The 14178-nt window shown below is 36.7% G+C and overlaps 1 long non-coding RNA gene and 1 pseudogene across 2 annotated transcripts in view; one reads left to right on the top strand and one right to left on the bottom strand.

Annotated features, from left to right (window-relative positions):
* The window catches only part of LOC101140681 (uncharacterized), an 80395-nt gene extending 71931 nt beyond the window's left edge, over positions 1-8464 (bottom strand). The window contains exon 1 of one of the 2 annotated variants that reach the window (XR_008668776.1): positions 8283-8464. This is a non-coding gene — a long non-coding RNA (uncharacterized lncRNA). The remainder of the gene's footprint in view (positions 1-8282) is intronic. The other variant, XR_002007473.3, reaches the window with a different exon arrangement.
* Positions 8465-11853: 3389 nt separating this feature from the next.
* LOC101141321 (GPN-loop GTPase 3-like) lies at positions 11854-12502 on the top strand (annotated as a pseudogene).
* The last annotated feature ends 1676 nt before the right edge of the window (positions 12503-14178 follow it).

Below are 14178 nucleotides of genomic sequence, written 5' to 3'. Positions count from 1 at the left end.
TTGTGGTGGTGGACATGGGGAGAGATGCCTCTGTCTGGGGAAAGGGGAGGGAAGAGTGAGAAGGACTTTATCTTGTGAATTTGGTGCCGGCCTAGTCACAGTAAAATAGAGCACCAAGTACATTTCTGAAGTTTCAGTGGCTCCTGGATGGCGTCTCTGGACCTGCCTGAGGCCTGGGGGGATCTTCCTGAAGGGAAGGACACAAGACTGCCTGGCTTCACCACCAAGTAGTGGTGACGGCAGGCTTTGGGAAAGACCCAGTGCTCTGCTAGTTTCAGGTCTGATCCAGCACAGTCTCAGTGGTGGTAGCCACAAGGGTGCTTGTGTTACCTCGCCCCTAGCTCACCAGAGAGCAGCTCACCAGAGAGAGAAAGAGAGAGAGAGTTTGTTTGGGAGAAAGTAAGAGAAGAATACAAGAGACTTTGCCTGGCAATCCAGATAATTTTTCTGGATCTTATCCAAAATTACCAAGTCTGTACCTCTAGGAGTCTGTAAGAATCACAGCATTACTGAGCTTGGAGTGCTCCCTAATGCACATACAGCTTCAGTGACCAAAAACTTGGATCACAACACTCAAGTCCCTTCAAATACCTGGAAAGCCTTCCCAAGAAGGACAGGCACAAACAAGCCCAGACTGTGAAGACTACAATAAATACTTAACTTTTCAATGCCCAGACATAGAGGAACATCCACAAACATTAAGACTATCCAGGGAAACATGACCTTACCAAATGAACTAAATAAGGCACCAGGGACCAATGCCAGAGAGACAGAGATATGTGACCTTTCAGACAGAGAATTCAAAATAGCGGTTTTGAAGAAACTCAAGGAAATTCAAGATAACAGAGAAGGAATTCAGAATTCTGTTAAAGTTAACATAGATATTGAAATAATTTAAAAAAATGAAGCAGAAATTCTGGAGTTGAAAATGTAATTCACATACTGAAGAATGCATCAGTCTTAATAGCAGAACTGATCAGGCAGAAGAAATAATTAGTAAACTTGAAGACAGGCTATTTAAAAATACACAGAGGAGACAAAAAATATGAAAGAATGAAGCATGCCTACAAGATCTAGAAAATAGCCTAAAAGGGGCAAACCTAAGAATTATTGGCCTTAAAGAGGAAATTAATACATATCAGCAGAGAAAAACAGCTATATTTAAAGGAATACAGGAAGAAAGAAAAGAAGGAAAAAAAGGCCACAAAACAACAGAAAACAAATAATAAAATGACAGGAGTAAATCTTTACTTGTCAATAATAAAACGGAATGTAAACAGACAAATCTCTCCAATCAAAAGACATAAAGTGGCTGAATGGATTTAAAATATAAGACAATGGTGTGTTGCTTACAGGAAAAATATATTTCATGCCATTGGAAACCAAAAAAGAGCAGGAGTAGCTATACATGTATCAGATAAAATAGACAAAATAGGTTTAAAGACTAATATGATAAGAAGAGACAAAGAAGGTCATTATATAATGATAAAAATGTCAATTCAGCAAGGGAATATAACAATTTTAAATATATGTTCACCCAACACTGTAGCACTCACATATATAAAGCAATTATTATTAGAGTTAAAGAAAGAGATAGAACCAAGTACAATAATAGCTAGTAAAGTCAGCACCCCACTTTCGCATTAGACAGATTATCCAGACAGAAAATCAAAAACGAAATATCAGACTTAATCTGCACTATAAACAAAATGGACCTAGAAGATTATTTACAGAACACTTAATCCAACAACTGCAGAAGCATACTTTTCAGCACATGGATCATTTTCGAGGATAGACCATATGTTAGGTCACAAAACAAGTCTTAACACATAAAAAAAAGTTGGAATAATATCAAGCATCTTCTCTGATCACAATGGGATAAAACTATAAATTAATAAGAGGAATTTTGGAATCTATACAAGCACATGGGAATTAAACAATATGTTCCTGAATGATCACTGGGCCAATGAAGAGATTAAGAAATAAACTGAAAAATTTCTTGAAACAAAGGATAATGGAAACACAACATACTAAAACCTACGGTATGCAGTGAAAGCAGTCCTAAGAGGGAAGTTTGTAGCTATCAGTGCTTATGCGAAAAAATAAGAAAAACTTCAAATAAACAACCTAATGATGCATCTTAAAGAACTAGAAAAGCAACAGCAAACCAAAGTCAAAATTGGTAGAAGAGCAGAAATAATAAAGATTAGAACAGAAACAAATGAAATTGATATGAAAAATACAATAAAAAGATCAATAAAACAAAAAGCTTGTTTTTTTGAAAAGATAAACAAAATTGAAAAAGCTTTAGCCAAACTAAGAAAAAAAGAGTGAAGACCCAAATAAATAAAATCAAAAATGAAAAAGACATTACAACCAGAGACACTAAACCAATACCACAGAAATTCAAAGGATCTTTCTTTCCTTGTTTGCAGAAGATATGATCTGACATTTGGAAAAACCTAAAGACTCCACCAAAAAGTATTAGAACTGATAAACAAATTCAGTATTATAGGATATAAAGTCAACATACAACAAACAGTAGCATTTCTATATACCAACCAGCAAATAATCTGAAAAAAAAATCAAGAAAGTAGTCCCATTTACAATAGTACAAATAAAATACCCTGGAATTAACTAACAAAAGAAGTGAAAGATCTATACAATGAAAACTGCAAAACATTGATGCAAAAAACTGAAGAGGACACACACACACAAAATGGAAAGATATTCCATGTTCATGGATTGGAAGAATCAAAATTGTTAAAATATCCATACTACCCAAAGCAATCTACAGATTCATTACAATCCATATCAAAATATCAATGACTTTCTCACAGAAATGGAAAAATCAATCTTCAAATCTATATAAAACCACAAAAGACCCAGAATAGCCAAAGCTGTCCTGAGCAAAAAGAACAAAACTGAGGAATTACATTACCTGATTCAAATGATACTGTGGAGCTATAGTATCCAAAACAGCATGGCACTCGCAAAAAAACAGATATAGAGGCCAGTGGAATGGAATGGAGGACTCAGAAACAAATCCAGACTTCTACAGCGAACTTATTGACAATAAAGGTGCCGAAAACATACATGGGGGAAAAACAGTCTCTTCAATCAATGGAGCTGGAAAAATTGAATATCCATATGCAGAAGAATGAAACTAGATCCCTATCTCTCACCATATACAAAAATGAAATCAAAATGGATTTAAGACTTAAATCTAAGGCCTAAACTATGAAATGACTACAAGACAACATTGGGAAAATTCTGCGTGACATTGGAGTGGGCAAAGATTTCTTGAGTAATACCCCACAAGCACAGGCAACTAAAGCAAAAATGGACAAATGGGATCACATCAATTTAAAAAGCTTCTGCACTGCAGGGAAACAATAGACAAAATGAAGAGATAACACACACAATGGGAGAAAATATTTGCAAACTACCCACCTGACAAGGGATTAATAAGCAGAACATACAAGGAGCTCAAACGATTCTATAGGAAAAAAATCTAATAATCCAATTAAAAACTGGGCGAAAGATTTGAATAGACATTTCTCCAAAGAAGATATACAAATAGCAAACAAGTATATGACTATGTGCTCAATATCATTAAGAATCAGAGAAATGCAAATCAAAACTACAATAAGATATTATCTCACTCCAGTTAAAATGACTTTTATCCAAATGATGGACAATAACAAATGCTGACAAAATTGTGGAGAAACGGAAACCCCAGTACAGTGTTTGTGGTAATGTAAATTAGAACAATTACTATGGAGAATTGTTTGGTGGTTCCTCACAAAACTATAAATAGAGCTACCAGCATATGATCCAGCAATCTCACTGCTAGATATATATCCAAAAGAAAGAAAATCAGTATATCCAAGAGATATCTGCACTCCCATGGTTATTGCAGCCCTATCCACAATAGCCAAGATTTGGAAGCAACCTAAATGTTCATCAGCAGAAGGATGGATAAAGAAAATGTGGTACACACATACAATATAGCACTATTCAGCCATAGAAAAGAATGAGAGCCAGTCATTTGCAACACCATAGATAAAACTGGAGGTCATTATGTTAAGTAAAATAAGCCAAGCACAGAAAGACAAACTTTGCATGTTCTCACTTCTTTGTAGGTGTTAAAAATTAAAACAATCAATCTCATGGAGATAGAGTAAAAGGATGGTTGGCTGAGGCTGGGAAGAGTAGTTGGGGGATTGGGAGGGGGACGTGGGAATGAATAATGGATACAAAGAAATAGTTAGAAACAATGAATAAGATCTTGTATTTGCAGCACAAAAGAGTGACTATAGTCAAAATAGTTTAATTGTACATTTTAAATATCTAAAAGAGTATAATTGGATTGTTTGTAACACAAAGGATAAATGCTTGAGGTGATGGTTACCCCATTTGCCTTGACGTGATTATTACACACTGTTTGCCTGTATCAACATATCCCATATAGTCCAGAAATATGTACACCTACTATGTATCCACAAAAATTAAATGTTTAAAATTTAAAAATTAATAAAATGCATACAGTTGTAGAAAGAAATAAAAATGTATATCTTTGTATACATCATGATCATTTATATAGAAAATCATAAGAAAACTTCAAAAATCTACTAGAACGAATGACCTTGGCAAAGTCATAGGGTTCAATTTAATGTAAGAACTATGTTGTGCTTCTATATACTGGTAATAATAATTGGAAAATAAAATTTGATCAACTACACTATTTAGCATATTATCTAAAAATATGAGCTATTTAAGAATAAAATATTTGCAAGATCTGTGCTTTAAAAACTTCAAAACATGTTGAAAGAAATTAAAGATAACATAAACAAGTGTAGATATATACTATGTTCATGGAACAAGAAACTCAGTTTAAATTCAGTTACATGAAAGAGACCAAAGAATATATTGTCCAAGCACCATGGTTCATGCCTGTAACTCTAACACTTCAGGAGGCTGAGGTGGGAGGAACCCTTGAGCTCCGGACTTTGAGGCTGCAGTGAGCCATGATTGCACCACTGTACTCTAGCCTGGGTGAGAGAGCAAGACCCTGACTCAAAAAAAAAAAAAAAAGAAACAATATATAATATATAAAGAACTCTCACAACTCAATAATAAGACCAATTGAAACTACCTTTGCAAAAATTATAACAGTGAGAAAATTATGACGCTGAGAGAAATCTAACCTGATTCCATCTAGCTTCTAAACTCCAAGCTGTCCTTGTTCATTCCTGGTCATAGGCTGAACTAACTTTGGAAGGAACTTAGTTTATAGTTTAACTTTGAAACAAAGATAACAGCCCTTTCCCAAAATCAACTCCCATCTTGCCTGGGGACCAGACTGCCTTTATAGGAGTAATATATTAGCCACAAGATTAGAAATTATGTTCTGGAGTCATGCAGCCAGAGGCCACAAGATGCTGAACCTCCCCAATTGCTCCTAGGGATAACATCACTATTGTAAAACCTAAGACTGGTGCTCGAGATACTTTCTAGACCCTGCATTCTGATCCACCAGCTAGCACCCAGACCAGTAATCTGGTTCTACCAGTTCTGCAATCCCACCCAGGAACAGAAGACAACAAGAAAAACCCACTTTGATCCCCTGTGATTTCATCTCTGACCTAACCAATCAGCACTCTCCAGTCCCTGGCCTCCTGTCTGCCAAATTATCCTTTAAAAACCCCGGCCTCAAAATTTTCAGGGAGACTGATTTGAGTAATAAAACTCCAGTCTCCCATTCAGGTGGCTCTGAGTGAATTAAGCCCTCTCTACTGCAATTCCTTTACCTGGGCATGCAAAGGACAAACTCCTTGATAAATCACCTTTACTTGGGCAGCAGGCAAGGAGAACCCATTGGACAGTTACAAAATGGCCCTATTTTTAAAAATGGGCATAAGATTTTGCAAACATTTCACAAAAAGAAATTCACAAATGGCCAATAAACACATGAAAAAACACTTAACATTACTAGTCATTAGGAAAATGTGATTAAAACAATGAGATACCAGTTTATACCCATTTCAGTGGCTCTGGTTTGGAGCAACTAGAAATCTCAGGCATTACTGATGGAAATGTAAAGTGATACAGTCAGTTTGGAAAACAGCTGATGGTTTCTTATAAAGTTAAAAATACACTTACTATATGACACAGCAATCCCACCCCCAGGCATTTACTCAAGAGAAATGAGAACATATGTCCACACAAATACATGGACACTAATACCCATAGCCATCTGATTTTTAATGGGCTAAAACAGAAACAACCCAAACGCCCATGGATACGCATATTGGAGTACGTTTATATAATAGAATACTACTCAGCCATGAAAAGCATGGACTAATGATGTACAGCAACACAGACTGAATCTCAAAAAACGTTCAACTGACTTTTTAAAAAGCCATTAGATAACTTCATTTATATGGAATTCTAGAAAAGGCAATACTAATCTACAACGACAGAAAGGAGACCAGTGGCTGTCTATGACCAGGGCTGGGGAGAGTGGTTACTGCAAAGGAAACCAGAATTCTTTGGGGTGATGTCAATTCTCCATGTCTTAATGTGGTTATGGTTACATAGGAGGATACATTTGTCAAATTTATTAAACTGTAAAATAAAGTTAATTTTTTTTAAAAGGGAGACTGTTTCTCCTGTTTTGTTTTCCCCTTCACTTTTCAGAATTAAGCTGCAGTTAGCAGACTTTCCTGGTTACTTTGAATCAGGAACTCCTCCAAAAGTCTGTTGATGAAGGGAGAATCACAATTAGGCATTTAGAGCAGCTTGATTTGACAACTAAATGTAGAAATTCCTAATGAAAAAAAAAAAACCACTTGAAATGTTGCCACATATGGAATGGGCTGGAGAAGATATCACTGAGGCATCATTGTTGTAGGTTGTCCTTTCTAGGAAAGGGAAGGGAGGCGAAGGACCATGAGCTCATCATTATCAAGGATTCTGAAAGTTCAGTTCATTTTTATTAATAAATTACCTTCATGTGGCCGATGAATCGCCCGTCTTATTGGAAACTCTTTCCTGCACCGAAGAAACTGCACCAATTAGCAATATTCATCTGCCAATTCAGCTCTGCAGGTTCAGGCTCATTTAACTTGACAAAAATAGCTTCTTTTTCTTGAGTAGGGGAAGTTTTTCTCTGCCTCCAGCCCTAGTGATGGGCAGAGATGGTGGTGGAATCTTATTACAGCCTTCCTGTCCCTGATGTTCTTTATCCAGCCGCAGCACCACAGGCTGCCCGTTTTAGTTTTTTGTGTTTTTTTTTTTTGTTTTTTTGGTGTTTTTTTGGATGCCCATTTCACGACCTTCTTTGGTTTCTTCATCACAAAAGTCACTCTATGTCTTTTAGCTCAAAGCCCTACTGCAGTATTCTCTGTTTGTCTTTTTCCCTTTACTCTTAATATCTTATTTGTTCCTTCCCTTTTCCCCTTCTTCCCTTACTCCCTTTCATTCTTCCCTCTTTTTTTCTTTAATTCTTCACCAGCCCCTAGCATATTCTAAACTATTTGCCCCTTTCATGATGTAATCATGAACCGACCCCCGCCATAGTAATCAGGTGGGGTTTTTTTTTCTTTGCAGTTTCCTTATACTGAAGTGGTACAACCCCACCCCCATCACCATCACCTCCACTTCATTTTAAATGTTCTACTCTTGTCCAAGAGAGACTGGCCAGTTCTTCCTACCATTTCAGCCCATCATAAATTCGTAAATATGGATTCATTTGCTGAGCCTAAGTTTTCTGCATGAAAGTAAATCCCTTTTGTGATACCTACAAAAGTCACAGAATCATCAAACACAGTTCAAAAGAGCAAATGATAAATATTCATTGCATCATAATGAACTTGATTCTAAAAAGCAAATTATTTGCTATATAATAGAAACAGGCAGGTTAAAAACAATAATTAGAGTGTGAAAGAGGTAAGAGAAAGTTCTGAGAGTGATATAAACTTTCATTACATTGAAGATGGTTTCATGGAAGTATATTATGTCAAAACTCATCAATAATACACTTTAAATATGGATGGTTTATTTACATCAATTATGACTCAATAAAGCTGTAAAGCAAAGGAAATAAATAGTAAAAAACAAAGACAAACAAAAACATCAACGACTTAGGAATAATTAGCCAAGATATTCTTAAATGTAGGCTAGCGTATATGTAATTTTAGACTTGCTATTTATCAGCTTTATCCTTATTCTATGAAAATCTCATTTTACCTTAAAAAAATTAAGATGCGAGGACATACCTCTGAATGTTCAGTGGTCCTGGGATGCTCTCATGCAAGCTCGTTTCACTGTGAGCTGATGAATCAGCATAAAAGCTGAATGGTGTCTCATGATCACACTCTGTTCTGCCAATAAGACAGTTTATTTTAACTTGCTGTTCCCATATTTTGAAAGAGACTGACTGCTGCAGAAATATACAAATCAGAGATATTATCAATCCTGAATTCCCAGTAACTTTATTTTTATTCTACTTGGCCACACAGGCTACTGGAGTTAATGTCCTATAGGCACTTGAGGATGCTGGGCACTTGGCAGGTATGCATGTTGGTCAATTCACTTGACAACATTTGTTTGCAAGGAAAATTTTCCTTAATGCATCTTCAAATAGAAAAGTCTATGAGTAATCAAATGTGAGTGACAGAAGGGTAACCTTATTCCACTAATGTCCCCTTTAAAAATTTTCCCCCTGAGCAACCATAAAGAATAAAAATAGTGATAATTATCAGTTCTCTATTTTTGCTGTGGAAGCTGGGGAGTTATGAAACAAATATACAGCTCAGTTTCTCAGGACATTAAAAAAATGCATTATGCATGTTATTCTTACCCTAGTGACAAGTTATTTTTTTTAACCATTGTTTTTTCTCTGACCTGATCTGATCCTTTTTCTCTTTCTTTCTTTCTTTTCTTTCTTTCTTTCTTTCTTTCTTTCTTTCTTTCTTTCTTTCTTTCTCTCTCTCTTTCTTTCCTTCCCTCCTTCCTTTTTTCTTTCTTTCTCTCTCCCTTCCTTCCTTTTTCTTTCTCTCTCTCCCTCTCTCTCTTTCCCTTTCTCTTTCTTTCTTTCCTTCTTTCCTTTCTTTCTTTCCTTCCTTCCTTTCCTTCTTTCTTTCTTTCTTTCTTTCTTTCTTTCTTTCTTTCTTTCTTTCTTTCTTTCTTTCTTTCTTTCTTTCTTTCTTTCATCTTTTGTATCACAGAAAGCTTCCTCCAATCCTTTTTCTAACAAGGTAGGGTGCAAACAAAGGAATAACAAACTTCCTTTAGATATGAGAAATGTGGATCTTTTCAAGTGTTATTTTTGAGAGTCTTAAGGCAACATTAGGATAATAACATAACATGAAAACCGTGGAGATAAATTTTGATCTCATGTGAGCCCCAGGGTGGCTTTTATTTACAAATCATGTTTACTTCTCAGAGGGGTGGGCAGACATAAGCCGGTGTTTTAGAGAGTCTGAGGTGAAAGCTTTTCTCTCCCCAACAATGGCATATTTGTAGTAGAATTTTCTCATAAGAGTCTTGGTGAACAAAAATACACAGGGATAGAAGGTGAAATGGAAGGAAGTCCATTTCAGAAGGAAATAATCCCAACATAACTTTCAAGATATAACAATAGGTTATTAACTGGTGGATTTGGCAGGGAAAATTCTGCTACCTCATTTTTTCTTTTTCTTCTTCTTCCTTTCTCTTTAAATTTATTTTATTTTTTTATTTTTAGAGACAGAGCCTAGCTCTGTTGCCCAGGCTGCAGTGTAGTAGCACAATCATAGCTCACTGCAGCCTTCGACTCCTGGGTTCTAGAGATCCTCCTGCTTCAGCCTCCCAAGAGCTGGGACTGTAGGTGTGCACCACCATGCCCAGCTAATTTTTTATTTTTTGTACAGACAGGGATCAGCCTCTATTGCCCAGGCTGATCTTAAACACCTGGCTTCAAGTAATCCTCCCACCTCAGCCTCCCTAAGTGCTGGGATTATGGACATGAGCTACTGTGTCCAGCATGAAATCATTTATGATATGTTGACCATTTTTCAACTGGTTATGAAGGCAGTATAGACACACAACTGTGAATTTATCAAGACCTGTGCTTTGTTTACTTAGTTTCTTTATATAGGAATTTTCAAACAAATGTAAAGTGAGGCATGTACACTGCAGTAGGTAATGGCTGTATCAGTCAACACTTAGCCTTAGTTGTCATCACAATGTTTTACCCCAGTACCATGCCTATCCTCGTGGGCCAAAAACACAGATAGAGTCTAGAAGAATGCACAAAGCAGCTTTTCACCAAGGGTTAAGTTTCCATTCTACTTGCTAACCCACAGAGAATGCATAGAAGGTGGAGATTAGAGAGTGACTTCTACACTCCATTCAGCAGATTCCAAGTTTCTCGATGGCCATGAAGAGTCTTTGATCTAGAGCCTCAAGGTTACTAAACTGCCACTTTTCAAGGTTCCTATTCTTGCTTTCTCCTCCATGCTGCAGTCTTTAATTCCTTTGGTCTTCCCAGTTATTCCCAGATTCTGCCCATTTGGTCTCTAGAAGGGATTGTCAGTCACTCAGCTCCATGGGTTTTAATGCTAGGTGGAGTCATAGTGAAGTTTCTATAACATAATCAGACTTATTATTCCAAAGCCAAGACTGATCTACTTTTATCAGTTAGAACTCCTTAGATTGCAAGTGACAGAAAGCCCAAGCCAAGGGACTTGGGTCAAGTTTGTCCTCAAGCACTCGCTTGTCCTTTCAGCTTCTAGTATGTCCTTGCCCTCATCTACTCAGGCTTTCCTACCAATTGCTGGCTGGCTATTCTATAGTGACTTCAGGTTCAACATCAGACACAGAGACAACAGCCTTGCACAGACTTCTCCACCAGCAACATAGTTTCGTAAAAATCTAACCCCTATAACAAATCCTTTAATCTATATTACTTCTAGTGGTTCTACTTCGCTGACTAATAATATGCCTTTACATAATACATTCTAAGGTCTTGGAAAAGTCTATGCACATTGCATTCGTCTGTTCTTGTACTGCCATAAAGAAATACCTGAGACTGAGTAATTTATAAAGAAAAGATGTTTAATTGGCTCACAGTTCTGTAGGTTATACAGGAAGTATGGCAGCATCTGCTTCTTGGGAGGCCTTAGGAAACTTACAATTATGGCAGAAGGCGAAGGGGAAGCAGGCACATCTTACATGGCCAGAGCAGGAGCAAGAAGAGGTGGAGTGGCAGGCTAGGCAGGTGACACAGAATTTTAAACAACCAGATCTTGTGAGAACTCTGTCATGAGAACAGCACCCAAGGGATGGTGCTAAACCATATATGAAGGATCCACCCCCATGATCCAGTAACCTTCCACCAGGCCCCACCTCCAACATTGGGGATTATAGGGACACAAGATTTGGTGGGGACACAGATACAAACCATATCACACATATACTCTGTCTGCCACTCTCTTGATTAAAAATTGCAATCTAGTTTAGACAGTCGGTCTTAGTAATAGTGAGTATTCTCTTTTTATATTTTATTGAAATCATTAGACAAATAATTATAAAGCTTGAGTCACTATTTAATATGTCATGAGCATTATTCATGCCTTTGCACAGTCTTTATAACCATAATTTTAAAAAGGCTTGACAATATTTGAGTGGATGCTCTGTAATTTCATTTTTCATTTTTCTATTGTTGGTGCTGTAGGTTTTTTCCAATACTTTACTGTTATGAATAATGATCTGAGGTGCTGCTTCATGCATATAATTTTTCCATATTTTTGGAACATTTGGTTAGTCTATCATTTCATAAACCGAGCATAAAGGTGTGTAAAAGGTATGAACCTTTGTATTGCTTTTGATTCATATTGTTTAATTGCTTTCAAAAGGACTAGGACAATTACAATCCCATTAGTAATTGGTAATACCCTTGCCAGCTTTGATTGTCCAGCTTGGACTGAGTTGTACATTCACCTGACTATGATGAAGCAGCTGGTCCTGCAGCTCGAGCAGTGGAGTTTCCGAGTCTATGGAGTTTTTCTTGTTGATCCTCAGTTCATGGTGGAGTCATTCAAGTGTATTTCTGGCATCTTGGCAGTCCTGAGTGCCATGCTCTCTCTAGAAATTCCGCAAGTTAACATCGTGATCAAAATGTAGCTGCAGAGTAAAAAAGCTAAAAAGGAAACTGAAAGTTTCTAGATCTAGACATGGATTCCTTATGTGATGATTCTACAAGTGGCTTAAGAAGCAAAAAATTCAAAAAAGTAACTAAAGTTGTATGTGGGCTGATGACTGCAGCATAGTTCTCTTCTTACCTTATGATCAGTCAGATGAAGAAAGTATGAACATTGTATTATAGCATATTGATTTTGCCATTCAATGTGGAGAAGAGTCAACATTTAAATAACCAAAGGAATATGAAAATGAGTCTTCTTCTATGTTTGATGAATATTTTCAAGAACACCAGGATGAAGGAAGAGTTTACTAAGGAGTAACTGTCTATACGTGAAGAGCTTGTGGCCAAACCGGCAGAATATTCTTCTCTTCGAAGGATGCAGTAGTAGAAAGCTGCATATTCTAATGAAAAAAAAAGTACATTTTTTTTTTTATCAGCAGCATGCCTGAATCAAGTTTTGAATTATTCTGAAACTGCTGCTGCTTCACGTGGAAACTTGTAGTATTATTTTGATCATATCAATTTAAATTTAAAAGTCAAAATTGAAATGAATGCACATAGATTTGTATATAAATTAGCACCTCTGCAACAGTTAATAAGGCTAATACAATCTCATTTTTACTGTTTGTATTGTTTTTGAGGTGCAGGAATTATTGTAACAAAATATACATGTCTATCCAGAGGGAAATATCTGGAAGCATATAGGTAAGACCACTGCCCATCTGTATCTTACCATTTCCCTACATTGAAAATGTATTATTTATATAATTAAAAAATTTAAAAGGGAATATAATTTTAAGGTCTTTCCTGATTTAACAGAAAAAAGTACCTATTCAATTTGAAAGGCATTCTACATTGCTCATTTTATGCTAGTATCTATTTTCTGCTTTACAATATCTAGAAAGTGTCAATATCTTTACTGATCCAGAGTACACCTGAAATACTGGAAAGACACTTTCCCTGGACATTAATTTCTGAGTGGTGAATGCAATCTGCCAAAAATATAAGGATTTGACCACATATTTTCTAATTAAACTAGGATACTTATTGGATCATTTTTGTAATTGGAAAGGTTAAGAGAATCATCAGTGGAGACAACGTGGAGGCTATAAAAACACTGCAATTAATAACTTATCTTTTTAAATTTTAGGTAATAGCACTTTTGCTCTTCATAATAGCATCTTCAGGGAAAGCATATTGAATTCAATCTGTTGTGTGAAATATTTTCAGTTAGAGAAGGTACAGTATGTATATATAAATGAATGTACAGACTGCTGATGGTTTATTTTGGATCTGTAGCAGCCTTGGAAATAGAACTGAGTTTTATATAGATCTTTCCGAGTCAGGGTAGCCCTAAGCTCTTTATAGAGCAGTAATTTTGGCTGTGTCTAAATAAGACCCATCGTTACAGCTGAAAGATAAAAAAAATTCAGATAATGAACCATTTAATTTTTTCTGTATAATGTCACATAAATGGTTTGATTTGGGGCTTCCAAAACTGCATGGCTATTTTGGCTTTATGGATGCATCTTCTGCAAGTCTCAATGCCCTGTAAAAGTGGGAAGACTCTCAGAAATATCTTTAAGTAGGCCGGGTGTGGTGGCTCATACTTGTAATCCCAGCACTTTGAGAGGCGAGGGTGGGAGGATCACTGGAGTCCAGGAGTTTGAGACCAGCCCGGGCAACATAGCAAGACCTCACCTCTAAAAATAAAAACAAAATTAACCATGTGTGGTGGTGCACACCTGTAGTCCCAACTATTCAGGAGACTGAGGTGGGAGGATCACTTGAGCCAAGGACTTCAAGGCTGCAGTGAGCTATCCAGCCTCGGTGACAGAGCAAGTTCTTATCTCAAAAAACAAAAAAACAAAAAGAATGTCCTAGGTAGCCTACTGGGTAGGGGATGGGAATGCTTTTCCTGGCAACTAGTCATGGAATCAGCATGGCACTAGTGAGTTCAAGATGCTGCCCAGGAATACAAGGACAGC

Source organism: Gorilla gorilla, chromosome 8, assembly GCF_029281585.2.
Source record: "Gorilla gorilla gorilla isolate KB3781 chromosome 8, NHGRI_mGorGor1-v2.1_pri, whole genome shotgun sequence".
Lineage (NCBI taxonomy): Eukaryota > Metazoa > Chordata > Mammalia > Primates > Hominidae > Gorilla > Gorilla gorilla.
This window is presented reverse-complemented; position numbering and strand designations above follow the sequence as displayed.